Source organism: Microtus ochrogaster, linkage group LG12 (assembly GCF_000317375.1).
Source record: "Microtus ochrogaster isolate Prairie Vole_2 linkage group LG12, MicOch1.0, whole genome shotgun sequence".
In the NCBI taxonomy this organism is placed as follows: Eukaryota; Metazoa; Chordata; class Mammalia; order Rodentia; family Cricetidae; genus Microtus; species Microtus ochrogaster.
Genome location: NC_022036.1, coordinates 754,948 through 776,942, shown reverse-complemented (window position 1 = coordinate 776,942; position 21,995 = coordinate 754,948). Strand labels below are relative to the sequence as shown.

General features: G+C 39.3%; 1 protein-coding gene and 1 pseudogene across 1 annotated transcript in view; both read left to right on the top strand.

Moving 5' to 3' along the window:
* The window catches only part of Cntnap2 (contactin associated protein like 2), a 2,135,903-nt gene that overhangs the window by 1,471,425 nt on the left and 642,483 nt on the right, over positions 1-21,995 (top strand). The gene's annotated exons all lie outside the window — the stretch shown is intronic.
* On the top strand, positions 12,830-13,454 carry LOC101986406 (annotated as a pseudogene).

Sequence of the window (21,995 nt, the reverse complement as noted above, 5' to 3'; positions counted from 1 at the left end):
CTCATGACCTTACAGGATCACATGATTTCAGCATCTTTTCCATGGGACAATGTGTTTGGGAGGAAAGGATTCATGAGAACAGGATCTCTCAACCTTTTAAGATGGTCAGATGTTGTCAAATGAGCTCAGGTCCGAAAGATATCTTTAGTTCATCCTTGTGTTTTTCGAGCTGCATTCTCCTAGTCATTGTTTTCTCCCCTCAAGAAACGTGCTTTTCCAGCTCAGCTTGGCAACACCCTTCCCACTGGTTCTCTGGGCAAATTCCTTAGCAGGGCATCTACTTCCACCTACGTAAGGATTTTGGATTTCTTTGCTGTTAACACTTTAGTGTGTCTGTCAGAATTAGCCAGTAGTCAGAAACATACAAGATGCATATGAGAACCTATGTTAAACATGGAGGAAGACTGTTATCTAAGTGGCCAGATAGTTGTGACTCAAATAATTATTAAACGTTTTGGTTGAATAACCATAGAACACACTAGTTTTGAGATTGGTGGAATAATACAACCTCAATTATATGAACACATATAAGAAAGGAGATGGCTATGACTTAATCCAACCCCTGAAATCTAACAGATAATTTGTAATTAAGACATTAGCATTGGACCAGCTGGTCACCAATCCCCTGTCTTTGCACACCATGCCTTTTTGCACACCAGCTTTTTTGCTTACCTGCCTTTTAAAGAGTTTCTCTATTTCTCCATTTTCTTCTTTCCTCTTTATTTGACAGTATATAAGAGTGGTTATTTGGGGAAAAGTTAGTTCTTTAAAGATGCCATCAAAATAGTTTCCTAGAGAGGAAGTTGTAGTTCAACACTTAATGGAAAAGTTCCAGAAACAGAGGGACCTTCCTAGAAACTCTTCCCAGTCTTTCCAGTCCTGTGTGATGTGTAGTCTGCCTACTAGAACTCATTTATAGATTTGTAGGCTTGGTCTTTACCTTGTTTGTTATGCTCCCTCATGTAACAGAAAGGAAGGCCAACTGGATATTAGCACAATACAGCAATGCCTCCTTGTCTTAATTTCTCTCTAATTTAATAAACTTTAAAAATTTATTCCTTATATATTCTTATTGTCTGACTGGCTCTTGTGTTTCCAGATGTATCTTACAGTTGTTTTCTCAGAACTTCAGAAAGAAAACTCTGAACCTGGATTTTAACAACTGCAGATGATTAACCAAGGGCCAAATTTAGGCACATAAAAGCTTTAAACAACAAAGATCACCTTATTACCATGTGGTAAATGCAACCATTCTTTTAAGAAATAGATGCAAGTAAGTTGTATTGATGTAATGAGGTCAATGTTTTAACTAGGTAGTCTTTTTTTTAATCTATCATTATTTTATTAAGTTCTTCATTTTAGTTAGTTAAAATCCAAAATACAATGTGTTTCTTGTTATAATTTTGGACATAAATATATTTGAGCATGACCTTAAGGGTCTTTTGGCCATTTGCACTTCTTCTGTTGAGAATTTTCTGTTCAGTTCAGTGCCACATTTTTTTTTATTGAGAAAAAAAAATTTCCGCCTCCTCCCAGCCTCCCACTCCTCCCGCCCTCCCCCCACTTCTCTCCCCCTCCCTCTCAAGTCTGAAGAGCAGTCAGGGTTCCCTGCCCTGTGGAAAGTCCAAAGTCCTCCCCCCTCCATCCTGGTCTAGGAAAGTGAACATCCAAACTGGCTAGGCCCCCACAAAGCCAGAACAAGAAGTAGGATCAAAACTCAGTGCCATTGTCCTTGGCTTCTCAGCAGCCCTCATTGTCCGCCATATTCAGAGAGTCCGGGTTTATCCCCTGCTTTTTCAGTCACAATCCAGCTGGCCTTGGTGAGCTCCCAATAGATCAGCCCCACTGTCTCCGTGGGTGGGTGCACCCCTCTTGGTCCTGACTTCCTTGCTCATCTTCTCCCTCCTTCTGTTCCTCATTGGGACTTTGGGAGCTCAGTCCAGTGTTCCAGTGTGGGTCTCTGTCTCTATCTCCATCCATCGCCAGATGAAGGTTCAGTTTCTCAGGAAATTCGGGATCAACCTACCCCTGGACCCAGCAATACCACTCTTGGGAATATACCCAAGAGATGCCCGATCATATGACAAGGGCATTTGTTCAACTATGTTCATAGCAGCATTATTTGTAATAGCCAGAACCTGGAAACAACCTAGATGTCCTTCAATGGAAGAATGGATGAAGAAAGTGTGGAATATATGCACATTAGAGTACTACTCAGCGGTAAAAAACAATGACTTCTCAAATTTTGCATGCAAATGGATGGAAATAGAAAATACTATCCTGAGTGAGGTAACCCAGACCCAAAAAGATGAACATGGGATGTACTCACTCATAATTGGTTTCTAGCTACAAATAAAGGTCAGTGAGTCTATATTTTGATATCCTAAAGAAGCCAAATAAGAAGGTGAACCCAAAGAAAAACATATAGCTATCCTCCTGGGTAGGGGAAGTAGACAAGATTGCCAGGCAAAAAATCGGGATCTTAAGGGTGGGGTGGGAGGGGGGTAAGGGGAGAAGGGGAGAAAAAAGTGAGAAGGGTAGGATGGGGAGAACTTGGGGCAACGGGATGATTGGGATACAGGAAGGTTGGATAGGGGAGCAGGGAAGCACATATCTTAATTAAGAGAGCCATCTTAGGGTTGGGAAGAGACTTGGACCTAGAGGGGCTTCCAGGTGCCCAAGGCGAGGTCCCCAGTTAGTTCCTGGGGCAGCTGAGGATAGGGAACCTGAAATGATCCTATCCTATACCCATACTGATGAATATTAACTAGGTAGTCTTGCAGTGCATGCTTAACACTTTATAAAAAGGTTTGTTTGTTTTATTTTATATTACCATTATTATTATTAGTTATTTTAAATGCCTGTTTGTATGAGAGAAAGAAAGACAAGGTGTGGATTTGGGATTAAAGGAAGTCTGGGAGGATCCAGACAGAGTTGGGGGAGGAAAACCATAATCAGAATATATTGTAAGAAAAATGTCTATTAAAAATAAAACATATGACATTTTAGCTTAAAATAATTATGAAATGGAAATGTTAAATTAAAAAAAACAAAATTCATATGTGCATATTTCACAGTCTCTTAGAATCTTTTTGTTTGTTTGTTTGTTTGTTTTATTTTATTTTGTTTTTTGAGACAGGGTTTTTCTGTAACTTTAGAGCCTGTCGCAGAACTAGCTCTTGTAGACCAGGTTGTCCTTGAACTCACAGAGATCCACCTGCCTCTGCTTCCCGAGTGCACCACCACCACCAGGCCTCTTAGAATCTTACAAAATAAAATTAAAATTAATTCAACACATACAAGAAGACAATTCTTCTACATAGGCTTTGTGAACGGCCTACTATAAGAGCAGACAATCTGAGGACAGGGCTGGGACAAAAGTTACCATACAAATGTGATTTGGAGATGCAATTCTGCCAACATGTGCTGGAAGCCTTTCTCCTGGAAAGTCATCTGAGAACTATTTTACTTCTCTCACTGAAAACAGATCTTTCCTAAGATAATCACTAACATTCCTTTATGCCCTGTGCTCAGAGAAACCCACAGGAGTGTGTCACTTGCCAGCTCTCCGGGAAACTGCCCCCAGTGCCTCTTGACCTGATCCCATCTTGGGTTCCTGCATTTGTACAGTTGAAGTAGAGAAACTGGAAGAACAAAAATCCCTGCACTTGGATTTCACGGGCTAATTTAATCATTTACTTCCACACTTTCCAACTTGTTTGACAGCAGTGGGGATCTAACTGTGAGCCTTACAGATGCTACCAAAGGCTTTATGGCTGAGTTTTCTCCTCCGCTAAGTACCTCACTTCTCATGGACATGCATGTGCTTACCATTGCTGTAGACAACAGGGTTGTTTTCACCCTGAGATTTCTTTCCAAAAATGGGTTCTTACTTTTCAAAGAGAAAATTCTTCAAGGAAATCAACTATTGTGTATTACTTCAAGTGTAGCTTTTCATATGTTAAATATCCATGAGGCTATTAAAAAAAACTAAGCAATTACTAGTTTCTTGCTGAGTTTCCAGTCACTTGCAGTTCTAAGGACAGTTTGATCTCCCATACACAAACTTTTGCATCAGGAGAATGTACCAGAGATCTGTGCTTACAGCCTGCTTGTCCCTGATAGACGTAAAGTTACTTTTGTATAAGGTATTATACACAATGTAAGTGTAGTGATCCACTTTAAATCTGCCCCCCCATTCCTATGGCCTGCTTGTCTAGAATCCTCAAAGGAGTTTGATTGTCATGAGACAGTTCCTCAAAGTATAGCTTTGCTATGAAATTTGGACATTTTAAATACAATAAGGGAGTTACTGCTTCATATAATAGTTATAGCCTACCACTGGGAAAGAAATATAAAATCTATGTTCACTATTGGACTGGGAAGAGGGCTTAATGCTGGAGAGCATTTGCTGCTTTTGTAGAAGACCCAGGTAGATTCCCAGCACCTATATGGCAGCAACAACTTCAGGTAACTTCAGTTCAGGGGATCTGACACCTTCTTATGGCCTCTGTTGGCACGCCATGAATGAAGCACATACATGATAAGACCCTTGAACACATAAGGTATTCTTTAATTTACTTTTGGCCAAATTCATCTGTTATCTATAAAAATGTCTTTCAGTCATTTAAAATTTCTTTATTTTTTAAGACTATGATTAAATATAAAGAACCAGACTGACAAGTCAGGTTCCCAAGATTCAAAAATCTTACAAAAAATCAAAGTTTACTGATGATTGGAAAGATGCCAGTAACAATAAAAGCAGGGTACAGAGACATCTGAATTTAATACACAACACCTCAAGTCCTCCTTTGTTGTACTGGGCTCTACCAGATGTAATGTCTGAAGCCTGGAAGTGATGTATCCAGTGCACCACTTCCACAGGGGAGCTGCTTGGTGTGAAATAACTCCCTTTGGTTCCTTGGTAATTCTATAGCTGGCCTAATCCTTTTAATGGGCCATATCCCACAAACCAATTAAATTTCTCATTTGCTTGTGTAAACACCCTAGACTGACTAAGTATAGCGAGCCAAAAGGGCCCACACAGACTGATTCATTATCTTTCTGCCAGGAACTAGCATCAAAAGGTCTGATTAACAAGTTTACAAGGGTTCTTTACTGGGCTCTCTCTACCTACCTACCATCCTCTTCTCTCTCTCTCTCTCTCTCTCCCTTCCTCCCTCCCTCCCTCCCTCCCTCCTTTATCTCTCTGTTCCTCTCCCTTGCTCTCATCTTCTGGTCTTCCCAAGGGAAAGATGTTGGATCAAATAAAGTTGCAAAGCCTTTCCTTCCCCATCCCTATCACATTCTGCCTTTTCAAATATGCCTGCAACACAGTCACATGGCATACACACAAGCCATCACAATTGATGTGTGTTGCCTGACAGCTTGTGTCACCATCTAGTCTCATCAGGTTTGGCTTCAGTAAGAAAAACACCTAAATGAACCTTCCTGTTTTGTCTCTTTCATTGTTTTTTTTTTCTTTAATTTTTTTTCTCTTCACTTTACATACCAACCACAGTTTCCACTTCCCTCCCCTCTTCATGATCCCCTACCTCCCCCCACCAACCAATTCCTATCCACTCCTCCAAAAGGTTAAGATCTACCATGGGGAGTCAACAAAACCTAGTACATTAATTTGAGGCAGAACCAAGCCCTTCCCCCCTGCATCAAAGTTTGAGTAAAGCTCTAAAAAGCCAGCTCATTCACCGTGGATAGCTCTGGTCCACTGCCAGGGGCCCCTGAGACAGACCAAGCTACACAACTGTCACCCACATGCAGAGGGCCTAGGTCAGTCCCATGCAGGCTCCCCAGCTCTAGGGCTAGAGTCCTTGAGTTCCCATGAGCTCTGGTCAGCTGTCTCTGTGGATTTCCCTGGCATAATCTTGACATCCCCTTGCTTATAAAATCTCTCATCCCTCTTTTCCACTGAACTTCCAGAGCTCAGCCTGGATAACCCTGGAAAGGGAAACAGATGAGATCTCCTGGTTAAACTGGGAGTGGAAGGCAGTAAACGGGAGAGGATAGGAGATGAGAACAGAGGTCAAGTTGGTGAAGGGACAAGTGGGAAAGCAATGAAAGATATCTTGATAGAGGGAGCCATTATAGGATTATGGAGAAATCTGGTGCTAGCTAAATTCCCAGGAATCCACAAGGATGACCCCAACTAAGACACTTAGCAATAGTGGAGAGGTAGCCTGATTGGCCTTCCCCTGTAATCAGATTGATTATTGCCCTAACTGTCATAGCAGCACCTTCATCCAGTAACTGATGGAAGCAGATGTAGAGATCCACATCCAAGCACCAGACTGAGATCCAGTTTTTCTATCATTTGCTTTGTTTGATCCAGAGTTTTGTAGACTGAAGCCTGGGCTTCAGTCATGCCTATAGATATTATACATTAACTACACGTTTTCAAGTTTTCACACAGACTTTGTAATTGGTCACATTTAATGTCCAAGAAATTAGAGATGATTTTCTGTTTCAAATGTCATGTTTGGATGATTGACATGGCAACTAACGTCAACATTTTCCTGCTTTTAGCCTTAATATGTTCACATACTTTCTGCCATTCATAATACAAGAAACTATGTTATGCAAAAACGAGGAATAATTGGTATAAACTGTTTAGACTTGAGGAAAAGTAACAATTTGTGCCTGAGTTGTGGAGCACAGAATTTTGAATGAATTTAGTAAATAATTTTGGCTGATTTACATATTCTTTCTGTTTGGGGCCAAGCCACGTAAGTGATGTCTCCTAGACCCATAGTCTATCAGAAGAAACAAAACTGTTTCAGTTAACGTTTCTATTGCTGTGATAAAACAACATGACCAATAGCAACTTGAGGAGTAAAAAGTTTATTTTGCATATAGTTCCATATCACAGTCTATCATCAAAAGAAGTTGAGGGCAGGAACTCAATCAAGTTAAGAAGCTAGAGATGTAAACTGAAGCAGAGACAATGGAGGAGTGCAGCTTGCTGCCTTGTTCAGTCCTCCGGACTTTCTTGGCCTGCTTTCTTATACAATCAGAACCCATATCCATCAGTAATGAAGAATATTTACCCTTAAAACTTACCTACAGGCCAATGCAGCTAATGTCTCTCATGGAGTCATTGTCTCAATTAAGATCTCTCTTAAATAGTTCTTACTTGTGTAAATTTGACAGAAACTAACCAGAACAAACACCAAGCTAACCCTGTGGTTGTCAGCATTTACATCTGTTAACAAACTTCACTGACAGAATTGCAAAGGGTAATAAGCTAAGGATCTTTACACTATGCTTTTGATGGTGGTAATTTTCTTCTGTGGTTATTCAACAAAGGTAACTAGCAAACCAAAGAAGATTGTATTATGGGTTCCAGCTGCTGGAATTATGCTATACAGCTTAGATTAATTTTCACTAGATTCCTAGAATAAAATTAATCATCTGGCAATATAGAAAATCAATAAACTTCAAGCTGCTTTGAAAACACTAACATAAGAATGTGAATGCCTTGATAGTAAAGTGATCCGAAATGATAGATAATGACAAATATCTAGTCTCTGAAAACACATATGGGGAGCTTTGTGAATTTGTGCAAAACTGACATGATTTCTCTCCTTTGCATAATTTGATCTTTAAACAGTCAGTTGAGATCAAAGATTTTCCACTCCAGGCCCTTCCTGAAACCTTTGGGGGACTGGGGATATGACTAAAAATTTAAATGTACTTGCTGCTTTTCAAGTTCAGATCTCATCACCCATATAGGGGACCATGCCCCAGTGGGCTGGTATCTCAGTGGCTATTAACTGAAGGAGTGCATCAGGGCAGTTCACAATCACCCTGAACTCCATCTCCAGAGGATCCACCACATCCTGTTTTCTGTACTCTGCAGATAATTGCATGTGAAATGTGCACACGCATAATCACACAGAGATAAAATTATTTTTAAAAAGAAAATATTTTAATTAACCCATAAAGGATATGGTCATATTCACAAACCAGGTAAGCAATGGGGTCAAGTGAATTCAACATAACCAGATTTTTTTCCAGCAGTAGAACAGATAGCACACACTGCAGGCAAGTGCATGGAAAGTGGGAAGCTATGTGGAATGCTACTAAGTATAAAACCATTTAAGTCAAAGACAGGCTCAGTCCCAGCCTGGTAGCATGCTCTCACAGTAAGAACAATTATGATAAATGGAGGCAAAATTAGAGTAAAGTAACATACAAGATTTCCTTTTGGGGTGGATTTACTGAATTGATGATGATTAGAGTTCCATGCTCTTGTTTATTTCCCACACTACCACACTGTGCCATCATTGTAGCCAACCGGTGTATATAAGCGAAGACTCAAAGAACATCGATGGAAAGGAACACATCTAACTAGTAGTACAAAACAATAGCAGGCAGAATGGCTTGGAATTCGACTGGAAGACCATCAATGATACACCAAAGAAATGTGTGTACTCAGGAAGTTATGGAAAGCTCTGAAGGTTTTTGATAGAGACGCTGACGTTATAATCTTGCTAGAGAGCAGAGGTGACACTGAGCTTTGAGAGGGGGCTGCAGACCCAGCCACAGACCCACCTCCAGCTCCAGGGAAGAGCTTAACTAGAGACAAGCTGAGTCCCAGAGATAGGTCTTTAAATCTTCAGCACCACAGGCAATGTTGTCCCTCAGGGAACACTGAAGTAATAGCACTATATTGAGAAGGTGCAGACTTGCACACAAGGTATTTTTTTTATCACATTTATCCCCAATTTCTCACCCTAACTCCTTGCAGATCCACCCTGCTGCTCCTTACCCCTCACATTCACCTCATCCTTCTCTTTCTTCTATCCCTGCAGTTATAGTTGGGAAATGCGGGCTCTTTGGAAGAGGAAGTTTCAGTGTTAGGTGAAATGATCAGAGGAACACAGTGAGCTTGGCTCGTCTTTCTTCTCTTTTTCGGGACTAAGGTGGCAGTGGATACAAGAAGAGCATCCTAGTGGACATGAATTCTGGCAGCAGGCAAGCCGTGAGGCAGCCTTAAGAGGACCGAAGACAGCAACTCTCTTCTCTGGAGAGGCGAAGAGCCATCAACAGTGTCAGCCACTTGGAAGGTTGGCCTAGTGCCACTCTAAAGACATATCGCACACAGCAAGTTCCCCAGCCCGGAAAGAGGGTCAGGAAGGCATTTACTAAAAGGGCAAGTGGAGCCCTTCTCATTTCAACATTCCCTGGGGCATGGCTGTTTTGAGGCAGTCAAATGCCACAGTACTCAATACAGTGCAGCCGTGGAGCCAAGTACAGTCTGGGAGAATGTTTTTATTTGCAGGACTGTGAGAACAGGCTTCAGGACAAACCAGAGGGAATTAGCAAATGTCTGACTTCCTGAAAATCTCCTGTATAGCTCATTTCACTGACAATTCCCCAAGCCCTTAAAGTTTTGGGGCTTGGCTAGTCTTCGGAGAAAGAGTAGAAGCTGTGGGGTAGTGAGAGTGACTTCCAGTTGTACCTGGGCACTGCTCTCAGAGTTTTTGTAGTTCCTTAACCTTCCCTTTTTTATACCTGAGCTTCAGGAGTTGTCTCTAACATTTTCTCATGGTTTTCATCTGTCTCATTCAACCCCAAAGCAAGAACCCTGTCTTGCTATGGATTATTTGTGTGGGTACTTGGCATCATATACTATACCACCATCTACAATTAGGATCAACAGCTTTCATTTGCTGCCACAGTTCAACCTTCCATTGTGCTGGGTCCTCATATTGCTAGTGACCAACTGGCCCTTTTGTGTGGACATCTTATTATTCATGCTGAAACAGCCTTGCATTTACATATATCTAGTTTTTCATTTCAAGTCTTATAACCAAGAATATGCCTAAATACCCAGTTTTACCTTTCTTGATATTTTTCTATTCTTTTGTGGTTTCACTTTGGCCACTGCCACCCGGATTCCCTTATTGACAGAGAGAAAGGGATGACATGTGTCTCATTTATTTTCTAGAGAAACACAGAGGGACATCAAACTCAGAAAATGGCATTGTCCCTAAATATAAGCGCAGAAATGCCTACATAAATACAAAGGGTTTAGTGAAAGAAAGTGTTAGCAGATTAATAAAATATTGGTGCCTCTTTATATCGTGTCACTAATGGGCTAGGGAGATGGCTCAGGAGGTAATGACATCCACTGCTGGGTCTGATGACTAAGTTTGATCCCTAGGACCCGCATCATGTAATGAGAAAACTGACACCTGCAAGTTGTCTTCTGACATCATACTAGGCTACACATGCCCATACACGTGCACTCAAAGTAAATAAAGTTAATACAAATTTCAGTGAACCACTGAGTACATACACTGGTTAAATAGAGTATGAATTCTCAAGGCTAAAGCTTCTGGGTTCCGTGGAACTAAGTTCATAGTAAGTGCATCTGAGCACCTAGACATGTGCCGTGTGATTATTTATTAATTTTTTAAAAGTTGAGGGTTGTCCTCTCTCTGCTCAGTTCTCAGTGAAAACCCAGAGGTTTAGATGGGGAACAAATGGTTCACAGAACCCTACAACTTTGGTGACTGAAGTGAATCACAACATTAAAACACATAGAAGATATAAACAAATCATATTCTGTAGCTTTTCTTGACAATTTGTTTCTAATAACTTAGTAAGGCCACAGACCTGTTGGGGTTGAATTACACTGAGAGTATGCCCTTCTGTACACCAGTGAGTTAAATGCTATGGTTTCAAATTGGATAAGAATAGTTTTCTGGGGACAAGGGAGATGGCTTCATGAATAAAGTACATGCAATGCAGGCATGAGGACCTGAGCTTAAATCCCTGCATCCGTTAAAAGGCAGGCATGGTATCATCTACCTGTAACCCCAGCACTGAGTGTCAAAGACATGATGATGAGTGCTTGGGGGAGGTGTCTCACCGGGTAGACAGCTAGAAAATCAGTGATGTCTAGCAAGAAACTGTGTCTCAAAAACATAAGATATTGAGGCCTCTGATCTTGGATTTGGACTTGAGTTTTGTGCATGGTGATAGATATGGGTCTATTTTCATTCTACTACATGTTGATATCCAGTTATGCCAAGACCATTTGTTGAATATGCTTCCTTTTTCCATTTTATATTTTTTGCTTCCTTGTCAAAAATTGTGTGTTCAATTGTGTGTTCAAATATCAAATTGATATTTGGGTCTTCAGTTTGGTTCCATTGGTACTCCTGTCTGCCTTTATGCAAATACAAGGCTGTTTTTAGTATTGTAGCTCTGTAGTAGAGTTTGGAGTCAGGGATTGTGATGCTTCCAGAAGTTCCTTTACTGTACAGGATTGTTTTAGCTATCCTAGTTTTTTTGCTTTTCCATATGAAGTTGAGTACTGTTCTTTCTAGGTCTGTGAAGATTTTTGCTGGAATTTGGATGGTCATTGCATTGAATCTATAGATTTCTTTTGGTAATATTGCCATTTTTACTCTGTTAATTCTACTTATCCAAGAGCATGGGAGATCTTTCCATTTTCTGGTGTCCTCTTCAATTTATTTCTTCAAAGACCTCAACATAAAGCCAATCACACTGAACCTCATAGAAGAGAAAAAGGGGAGTACACTTGAATGCATTGACACAGAAGAGCACTTCCTAAATATAACCTTAGTAGCACAGACACTGAGAGAAACAATTAATAAATGGAATCTCCTGAAACTGAGAAACTTCTATAAAGCAAAAAACATGGTCAACAAGACAAAACAGCAGCCTACAGAATGGGAAAAGAACTTCACCAACCCCACATCAGACAGAAGGCTGATTTCCAAAATATACAAAGAGCTCAAGAAACTGGTCATCAAAAGAACAAATAATTCACTTAAAAAATGTGATACAGACCTAAACAGAGAGCTCTAAAATGGCTGAAAGACATTAAGGAAATGATCAACATCCTTATTATAAGAGATATGCAAATCAAAATAACTCTGACATTCCAGCTTACACTGGAAAGAATAGCCAAGATCAAAAACACTGCTGGAAAGGATGTGAGTTGGGACTCCAAACTGGTATAGCCCCTTTGGATATCAGTATGATGATTTCTCAGAAAATTAGAAATCAACTTTCCTCAAGACCCAGCAATACCATTTTTGGGTATATATCCAAAGGATGCTCAATGGTACCACAAGGGCATATGCTCAACTATGTTTATAGCAGCATTGTTTGTCATAGCCAGAACCTCGAAACAACTTAAATGCCCCTTGAATAAAGGATGGATACGGAAAATGTGGTACATTTACGTAATGGAATACTACATAGCAGAAAAAATAATGACACCTTGAGATTTGCAGGCAAATGGATGGATCTAGAAAACATCATATTGAGTGAGGTAACTCAGACCCAGAAATACAAACATCATATGTTCTCATAAGTGGCTTTTAGACATTTAGCAAAGAAAACCAGTCTACAGTTCACAATCCCAGAGAACCTAGACAACAATGAGGACCATAAGAAAGACATACATGGATCTAATCTACATGGAAAGTAGAAAAAGACAAGCTCTCCGAAGTAAATTGTGAGCATAGGGACTTTGGGAGGGGGTAAAAAGGGAGGGAAGAGAAAGGGAAGGGAGCAGAGAAAAATGTATAGCTCAATAAAATCAATTAAAAATGTTTTTTTTAAAAAATGTAAGATGAAGTGCTGGTGAGATAGCTCAGCAGGTGATGGCACTCATTTCTAAGCCTGATGTCCTCAGTTCAGTCCCCAAAACCTACATAGTAGAAAGAGCAAACCAACTCCTGAAAGTTGTCCTCTGACATCCACACATGCCTCCATGAACCTAGGACCATCCTAGAAATATGTAATAAAGAATGAATCTGCCCTCCGCAGCACTCCGCCGGTCACAGTAGCCATTTGGGTCGTCTAGTGCGTGTGTCCTCGGATCTGATTTTTAAACCACCACCATGTCGAGCAAAAAGGCGAAGACCAAGACCACCAAGAAGCGCCCTTGGCACGCAACATCCAAGGTGTTCACCATGTTTGACCAGTACCAGATCCAAGAGTTCAAAGAGGCCTTCAACATGGTCAACAAGAACCTGGATGGCTTCATCGACAAGGAGGACTTACATGACATGCTGGCTTCTCTAGGCAAGAATCCCACCGGCACCTACCTGGATACCATGATGCCCCATCAATTTCACCATGTTCCTCACCATGTTTGGAGAGAAGTTAAATGGCACAGATCCCGAAGATTTCATCAGAAACGCCTTCGCCTGCTTTGATGAGGAAGCAATATGCACCATCCAGGAGGATTACCTGAGGGAGCTGCTGACCACCATGGGAGATCGCTTCACAGATGAGGAAGTGGAGAGCTCTACAGGGAGGCCCCCACTGACAAGAAGGGCAATTTCAACTACATCGAGTTCACGCGCATCCTCAAGCAGGGAGCAAAAGACAAAGATGACTGAAGAACTCCAGCGGGAGCTCCTGTCATGTGACCCTACTTACTTCCTTCTCAGCTCCTTCTCCCACCTGTAGGACCTTCCGCATGTCACTTAGTTCACAGTTTTGCCTCTTTTGTAATGTATTTATTTCAGACTTTTCTGTCATTTAACACTTGTATAATCAGACTGGAAATGGGGACAATGCTGTAAATTGTGTTGAAAATACCATGCGAATAAAAATCAACAATGTGAAAGCCCCCCCCCAAAGGAATGAATCTTATGCATGACTTCACTGTGATGTCATCACTCAGAGGAAAATGTGCAAATAATAAGAAATTCAGCACTTCCAATGAAACAATATTAAGTTTACTCCAAGTATAGTTAATATTCAATGATAGAATAGAATATGATTTTCCTTACTTAATAAAAATTAACATAAAATACATTTTCCATTTGAGTCTATCCTATATTTTTTCCTTGTATGAAATGGCTCTGTTCTCTCAAAAGGGATTTTCTAGTCCATGATGTGAGGTTTTGCCATATACACTGCAGACAAGTCTGTGGATAGTCTTTTTTCTAGCAAGACAGATTACTAATGGATCATTATCTAATTTGGAGTAGCCAACCAGTCTTTCTGGGGCTTTAACTGGTACCAGGAATGACCACTACCTGAGATATCACCCTAGATGGACCACTGGTTCCTACTCTCAATGCCTTAACTTGAAAGAAGCCCATTTCAGGATGAAAATTTACAAGCATAGTAGAAGAGAGGAAAGAAGAAAGGAAATGGAAAAGAAGGGAAAATTGAAATCAATATTTTTATGTAATTTGAGCTTTCAGGTTATTTTGTGTCTTTGATCAGTTACTCCTACTTCAAACTCTACTTTTGATATACCTGAACCAACAAATTTTATCTTTACTTAAGCTAATTTGCAGTAGGTCTCTGTCTCTGAGATTCACTCTGTTGCATAAAAGTCTAAGGAAAGAGAAAGGGTCATGCATTAAATACAGACTTTAAGACTGCAGAGACTGCTCAATGGTTAAGAGCACTTGTAGTTCTTAAAGGGGTCCTGGGTTCAATTTCCAGCATTCATAAACTCCAGTTCCAGGGAATCTGATGGCTTCTTCTGGCTCCCATGAATACTAGACACATGATGCATAGAAATACATGCAAGCAAAGCACTCACATATATAAAGTAAAATTAAAATTTTGAAAAGAAAGAAATGTAGAATCTGGTAGACCTAGCCCCTCCCCCTGCCCCCACCAAATTGTATCTTGTTCTTTCTTCTATATACATTATCTGCTCTAGTCAGTCAGCCAGTAAGAATTTTTTTTTAATGGAGTAAAGGGTTATGCATAGATATTAAATGTTTCTAATTTTCATTAATACTTTTGAGTTACTGAAAATTTAACAAAGATGTTCTACAGTAAGTCTACATTTTTATTATATGGACCATTGTGCATCAGAGTACTTATATGTTTTATTAGTAAATCAAAATATTCTGTTGTATGCCCTCCTTTTCTTCCTATAGAATTGTTGGAATTCAACTCAATTAATTACATTTTCCCAACTCTATTCTAAATATTTACTACCAGTCATTTTCCAGAATTTATTTTTAAACAAATACTTTTTTCTATGCAAATTATTTTATCCACATAAAATAAGCAAGATTTACTTATAAATTGTTTACATTTGTGGAATGCAATATATAGGCAGAATGCTGAGCAAATAAAAATAATGGATTATAGCCAGGCAGTGGTGGTGCACACCTTTAATCCCAGTACTCAGGAGGCAGAGGCAGGCGGATCTCTGTGAGTTCGAGACCAGCCTGGTCTACAAGAGCTAGTTCCAGGACAGGCTCCAAAACGACAGAGAAACCCTGTCTCGAAAAACCAAAAAAAAATAAAATAAAATAAAATAATGAATTACGGACAATTCTCAGTTGACAACAGAGTAATTAGAAAGAAGTTACTATAATAAATATAACTTTCTCAAGAAAAAAATTGAAATAACTAAAACATGCCACAAATATAAGTTGGCTAGTCCTCTTTTTCTTCTGGGTTTTATCTTCAGATGTGTAATCATTTGTGAAAATATTGGCATTCAAGGAAAAAGCATCCTTTTGTTTAGAATTAATAATTACTGCTATAATTAATTTCTATTCCTAGGGATGTTTCATGTTTTCTGTGGATCATAGCTTGAAGTCCCCCAGAGGCCCAGGCATTGGAAGTTTGAGAGCCTGAGACCTATTGGGAAGTGGTAGACTCTTTAAGAATTGTGGCCAGTAGAAAGATGTTAGGGAATTGGGGGCATCCTAGTGCAGGAAACGCTGCTTTGCTTTACCTTCTCTCTGGTTTGGTTTTTGTCATGAGGTAAGCACTTCTTTGCCACAGGCTACTACTGACACTTGTGACTTCAGCGAGAAATTAAGCCACCTCACAGTGAGTTTAAGCTTTATATATCATGAACCCAAACAAACCCTTCCTGCTTTATACATTGTCTATCTTAGGCTTTGCCACAATGCCAGTGATGTAACACATTATATTTTAACCAATTTGTTTAATCCAACATCTGGTAAAATAGATGGAAGAGATCAGAGTCTGCAGAAGATAAGAGATTACTTATCCCATGCTGTTCTTTCTGTCCAGACACATGAAATACAAGCATGTAAAAGATAAAACATCTTTATAAAAGAGACAATTGAGGTGCTTTTCAGAGCAATACAGTTTTTTTTTTTTTTTAAGGAAAATTAATCCATGAGTTGACTTGCATCATTACTTAGAAACATTTTGAAGGTAGGGGAGAGGAAGGGAGGAAGAGACAGAGAATGAGAGAGGCAGAAAAAGGGGAGGCTGTCCCAGGATTCTGTGCATTCAGCCGCAATGAGCATCAACACATCAGAAGAATGGATTGTCACAAGCCGGTCTGTCCTACCAGGCCAGAGGAGAATCTCAACTACCCTGGTGGGAAAACAGAGCTTTTCCTATTGATTTTCTCCCCCAAATCATGGTAGAGCTGGCATGAGCAGAGAGAGTATGTTATGCTAGCTTGTCACACTGAACTCAAAGAAACTGTGTAAGAAGGAATAGAGAACAGACCCTCAAATGGAAAACAGCAGGTGAGGTTGAACAGGCTTCTTTAAATTTGCCATTTGAAGACAGACTTTTTAAAAACCAATAACCTACTCAGACCCAACATGTGAAACTCCGTAAACACTATTTTTGTGCTAGGCATAGAATTGGACTTAATGTCTGTGTACTGTTGACTGAATGACAAGGTAAATGGGAAAATAGAAAAATGTACCCTATTTTCTGTGATTTTTCTTCCCATTGTTTTTGAAATGGCATTTCTTTAATGATGATTAATTTGAGGCCATTGTCGAAATGGCCCAAACAATCTGTTGGTGATTTGATCTGCGGAAGGCCTGGAAGTCATGGAAAGTCACTGAGACTCCAGGAAACTTACCTTTTGTGACATTTCATGCTTTGAAGGTTTGATTGCTGCAATAAACCGGGGGCTGTGCGTTATTATAATTATTTTTCTCTTGTAAGTGCAGGTATTCGAAATTAGCAAATGATGTTTTGACAAATGAAAAAGAATGTGTAGCATTTGCTTTCAAATTATTTTTTATTTTCTTTTTCTTTATGTTTATGAGGAGAAGCAAAGATTCTCATTGTTTTCAAAATTAAGATGCAGTTATTCACAAGGGGAAAATAACACTTAATCTTTCCCAAACTTTTTAAATGATTATTCACAAAAGTGAAATTTTGCTAGCAAAAGTTTAATTAGTATGTTATAAAATTTATTTTCAATGTGATTCTGTGAATATACTTCATTATAATCTTGTTAATTGGCAAATCATATAATATGATCAAATAATATTAACAGAACAAAGTCATATAAGTATTCTAATTTGTTTTTCAAGTGTTCTCCCAAAGGTTATATTTAAAGGATTCTTCTTTCTTCTGGACAACAGATACTATGTTCATTGTGAGTAGAAAGAAGGTCTTAGAATTATCTTAAACCTGAACATCAAGACAATGTCTGGAATGATAATGTACACATTAGTGTTGACTTGAGACTTACCCTAAAAGAAATTTGTAAAGAAATAAAACAAATACAGTAAAATCCAAACTGGCCTTAGCACAGATTCAAACACAGTTTGGGAGGAGGTCTGGTGATTAATCACAGCCTACGCTCTAATTAGGTACAATGAATCCGGTGACTGTGGTGACTTTGACCTGGAAAAAAAGGCATGGTGTGTCAGAATATGACAATCTCTAGATGGGGCATTATTATTACCATCTTAAGTATCATATCCAGGAATGGAATACTGTAAGGCTAGCTGGGCTTGCCTTTCATCAGCTTCCATCCACAGACACAAAGGCTTCTCTCCAGTGGCCTGGGTTAGAAAAGGGTTTTAAGTTTAGCTACAGGAAACCAGCAAGAATCCTGCGGGAAGTATGTTTATGTAGAAGTGACTGGCCCAGAACAAGCAAAAAGGATGAAGGGAAGATCCATTTTCTAGAGCTTGAAACATTAAAAGTAGCTAGTTGGCAAAAAAAACAAAAAAAAAACAAAACAAGACAAAACAAAACAAAAAAACTATCATTAAACGTATGGGCAGGAGGAAGCATGGCATGAATAGAGCTTAAACTTAGGGGGCAAGGTCGCCCATGCTCACTGTGCAACCTACCTGTAACCGGGACTGGCTCCAGCCTTGGATTAAGTAAGTAGGAAATGTAGGACATATACCACCTCAATTCCATGGGAGACAAAGGAAGGACAGGTAAGTATGACTTCACATTTCAAACCCAAGTTGGACCAAGATATTAGAACCCTCCCATGATTTCCAAATAGACCAGACTTGTACCCCTTTCCTTTCACATAACTGTCTCTAGTTCCTGGAATGTAGCAACGCTGTGTTTTGTCGTCAATAGATGTCTTTGAGATTGGTCTAATGTTGACTGTTCTGTGAGAATGCCCCTGTGAATGCTGATCCTGCAGTCCCTCAACAGAGTGACTGTGTACGAGAACTGCAGCATTCTGTAACAGAGTTGTTCACTTTTAATCTGCTTGGTCTTTGCCTCATTTCTGGTGATTTAAAAGTAAGAGAGAAGAAAGAGTTTTCAATGATCTGGAATTCTAAGAAATAAGAAGTTTAGAAACCTAAACTACAATTTAGCTTTATTTATCTCTGATTATTAAAGAGCATTATGACCTTAGAAATAAAGCACTCTGTTTAAGGATGACAGCTGAGCTTCCAAATAAAATAAAGCTCCCAGAGCTCTGAGCCCCTGGGTTCCTCTGAGAGCTCCTTGTTTAGTAAGAGGAAATACTTTTAGTCATTAACACATCAGACTCATGAATGGAGGCCTTGGAAAGGAAGGAATAGTCAACGATGACTGCAGATGGAAACAGCAGCCACACAGGAGAAAACAAGCAAAAAACGTTAGAATAGGAAGTATGCTGTTATTTCCAGAAGCAATAATTGAAAAAAAGTGATTGAGATAATTCTTTGGGTTTGCTTGTAGATATAAAAATGCAGAGAGCAGAAAAATAAAGAGAACATGTGTGAAAACCTATTCATTAAGGCAGTAGTTCTCAATCTGGGTCATCTGACCCCCAAGCAGCCCTTTATAGGGGTCTCCTAAGACCATTGGAAAACACAGATATTTACATTACAATTTATAACAGCAGCAAAATTACAGTTATGAAGTAGCCCCAAAAATAATTTTATGATGGTGGTGGAGCGGAGAAGCATCACAACATGAGAAACTGTATTAAAAGGTCACATCATTATGAAGGTTGAGAACCACTGTATTAAGGGGAAAAGACTTTGTTCAGTGGTAGTCCTTGCCTAACACACACACACACTCACACATACACACACACACACACACATGCATGCACATGCACACACACACTCACACATGCACCCTTAGATTCCAATCCTAGCACAAGAAAAAAAAACACTAATGCATTTTGTGCAACCATTTTTAAGGGAGTAAGACATGGTTATAATGTCTAACTCAGAAAATCATTATCATCCCTTTCAAACTATTTGTAAAGACTTGAATGTGAGACAAAAAATCTTGACAGATATAAAATTTATTTGTGATATCCAAAGAAGTCTTTTAGTAGGTTTGTGCTTGCCCTATGTGCTCAGTCATTTTAAGATGCTATGGTTACAGTGGAGACAAGGTGTTTTTCATCCTGGTCTTCACTGAATATTATGGTAATAACTTCCTTATGGTAGTAACTGTTCTATGAAAATGCATATGTTGATACAAATGAAAAGCTTTTTCATATAAATAGATGCCCAATATATTTAACTATTCCTCTAATCGGGAATATTTCAAAAAATTTTCACTTCCATTTCAAGAAATAAATTGCTTATATTCATATAAATAGATCTTTGAATTATTCCCTTAGAATACATTCAGGGAAATGAAAAGTGTGTGAAAACGTTTAAAATTTTAATGTTTTCTTAGTATTATATTTATATTGTGGAAATTTTTGGAAATACAAAGAATTATAAAGCAAAACTACACAGGGTAAGAGATACAGATGATACATCTACCAGTCTTGTGTGAGGCCTATGACTCTGTTTAAGTATATCAAGCATGTGTCCAGTTATGCAGAAAATAATTCCGTCCAACAAACATTTCTGGGCATATGGATGGTCCACAAACATGTGTATGTGTTCATGTACATGTGTGCACATAGAAACAAGAGGTCAACTTCAGGTGTAACTATTGATAGTAGGTTTCTGAGTCAGGGTCTCTCGGTTGACCTGGAGTTCACTAGCTAGACTAGAATGGCTAGCTGGAAAACCCTAGACATCCTCGTGTGTCTTTATTCCAGAAGTCGGGATTCCAAGTTTATACCACCACCTGCAGTCTTTTTCCTTAGGTTCTAGATATCAAACTAAGGTCCTCATGCAGATGTGGCCAGCACTTTACCAACTGAACCACTTCTCAAGTACATCTTCATTTTAATAATATTTTGCAGTTCTTCTAAAATCCTTTTTCCTTTTGCCCATCTCTACCCCTCTTTCTCTCATTTCTGCTGTATCCTGGGTTCTTGCTTCCATGTCATGTAGGCATGTTATAATACCCACTGGTTCCATGTCATGTAGGCATGTTATAATATCCACTGGTTCTGTCCATATGGTTGACTGTTCTCTCCCTTCTCCCATGTCATATAGGCATGTTATAATATCCACTGGTTCCATGTCATGTAGGCATGTTATAATACCCACTGGTTCCATGTCATGTAGGCATGTTATAATATCCACTGGTTCCATGTCATGTAGGCATGTTATAATACCCACTGGTTCCGTCCATATGGTTGACTGTTCCGTCCATATGGTTGACTGTTCTCTCCCTTCAAGTTGAGTCTTCTTTCCTAGATTCTGCACAACATTTTGCTTTAGGAGGGGAAACTGAGAAAACAAAGATTTAGAGAGCTTGTGGTAGTCAAAGCTGTCTGGCATAAAATCCATATCTGTCAATTCTGGTCAATGTGACATTGCCCCCATTATTCAAAGTATCTCCATACCCTGGTTTCTTCAACAGAATCTGTAATGTATGGTCATTATTATTTTTAGAATTACAGGAATTAAATATATTTATGCATAACAATGTATGTCTAAGAAATATGGTTTCTTACTGTTATACCTGTATTGGTTTTCTTCTGCTTAATTTTCCTTTACAAGGGGTAAACTTTTTTTGGAGGCTTACTTGTGCTCAGTCTATGTATATAGAAATTACATGTGTCTGTTCTTTATTGCATTGATAATGTCCTCTTTGAGGCTAACTTGATGGCCCCAATTCCCAGCTCAGTATCGGACCCACAGCCATTTGGCCTGGCTCTGACATATCAAGAAAAAAGTCTCCCTGGTTCCATACATGCCTGGGCCGAAGGTAGTCACAGACAGTCTGTGCTGACGCACCATCCACAGTGCACCATGTTGCTGTAGAGGCTCCCCATTATCTCTCCATTTACGAGTTTTTTACAAACTTTCATTGCAGTAACAGAGATTCCCGGGTCTAACAGTATGAAATGGAAATGGAAAAGAAAAATATGAATTTCAAAGTAATGTAATTATGGAATTAAAATTTATTTTCCAGGAAGAAGCAAAACTGGTGCTATTTGCATTTTGTTTTGTAGATTTCTCTATATCCCAAATTCTTTGATTGGCTACTGTAGTACAGATTGAGAAGGCAGTTCATAAAAACAGCAAGCAGAAAGCGATGAGGTTTTGTTAGAAATTTCTTTGCAATGCCATTGAAAATACCAAGATATTGTGCATAATCTAGTAGATATGTAAGTTATTGAAGGCGAATTTAATTAATCCAGGCCAGTGGGTACAAGAAGATACAATTTTAATATATAAACACACTCACACACCTGGAGTTCAGCGATCCACTGTAAACCGGAAACAGGAAGGGCTCCAGTCTGCGCGTCCCAATTAATTAGTAAAAATATTCGCCGGAGGCTGTCCCGCCCCAAAAGGCGGGGTCTCTCTACATCTCCCCCTTTTGTCTAAATAAGACAGAACTAAACTAACTGCAACTATAAACAATAATAACAAATAATAAAT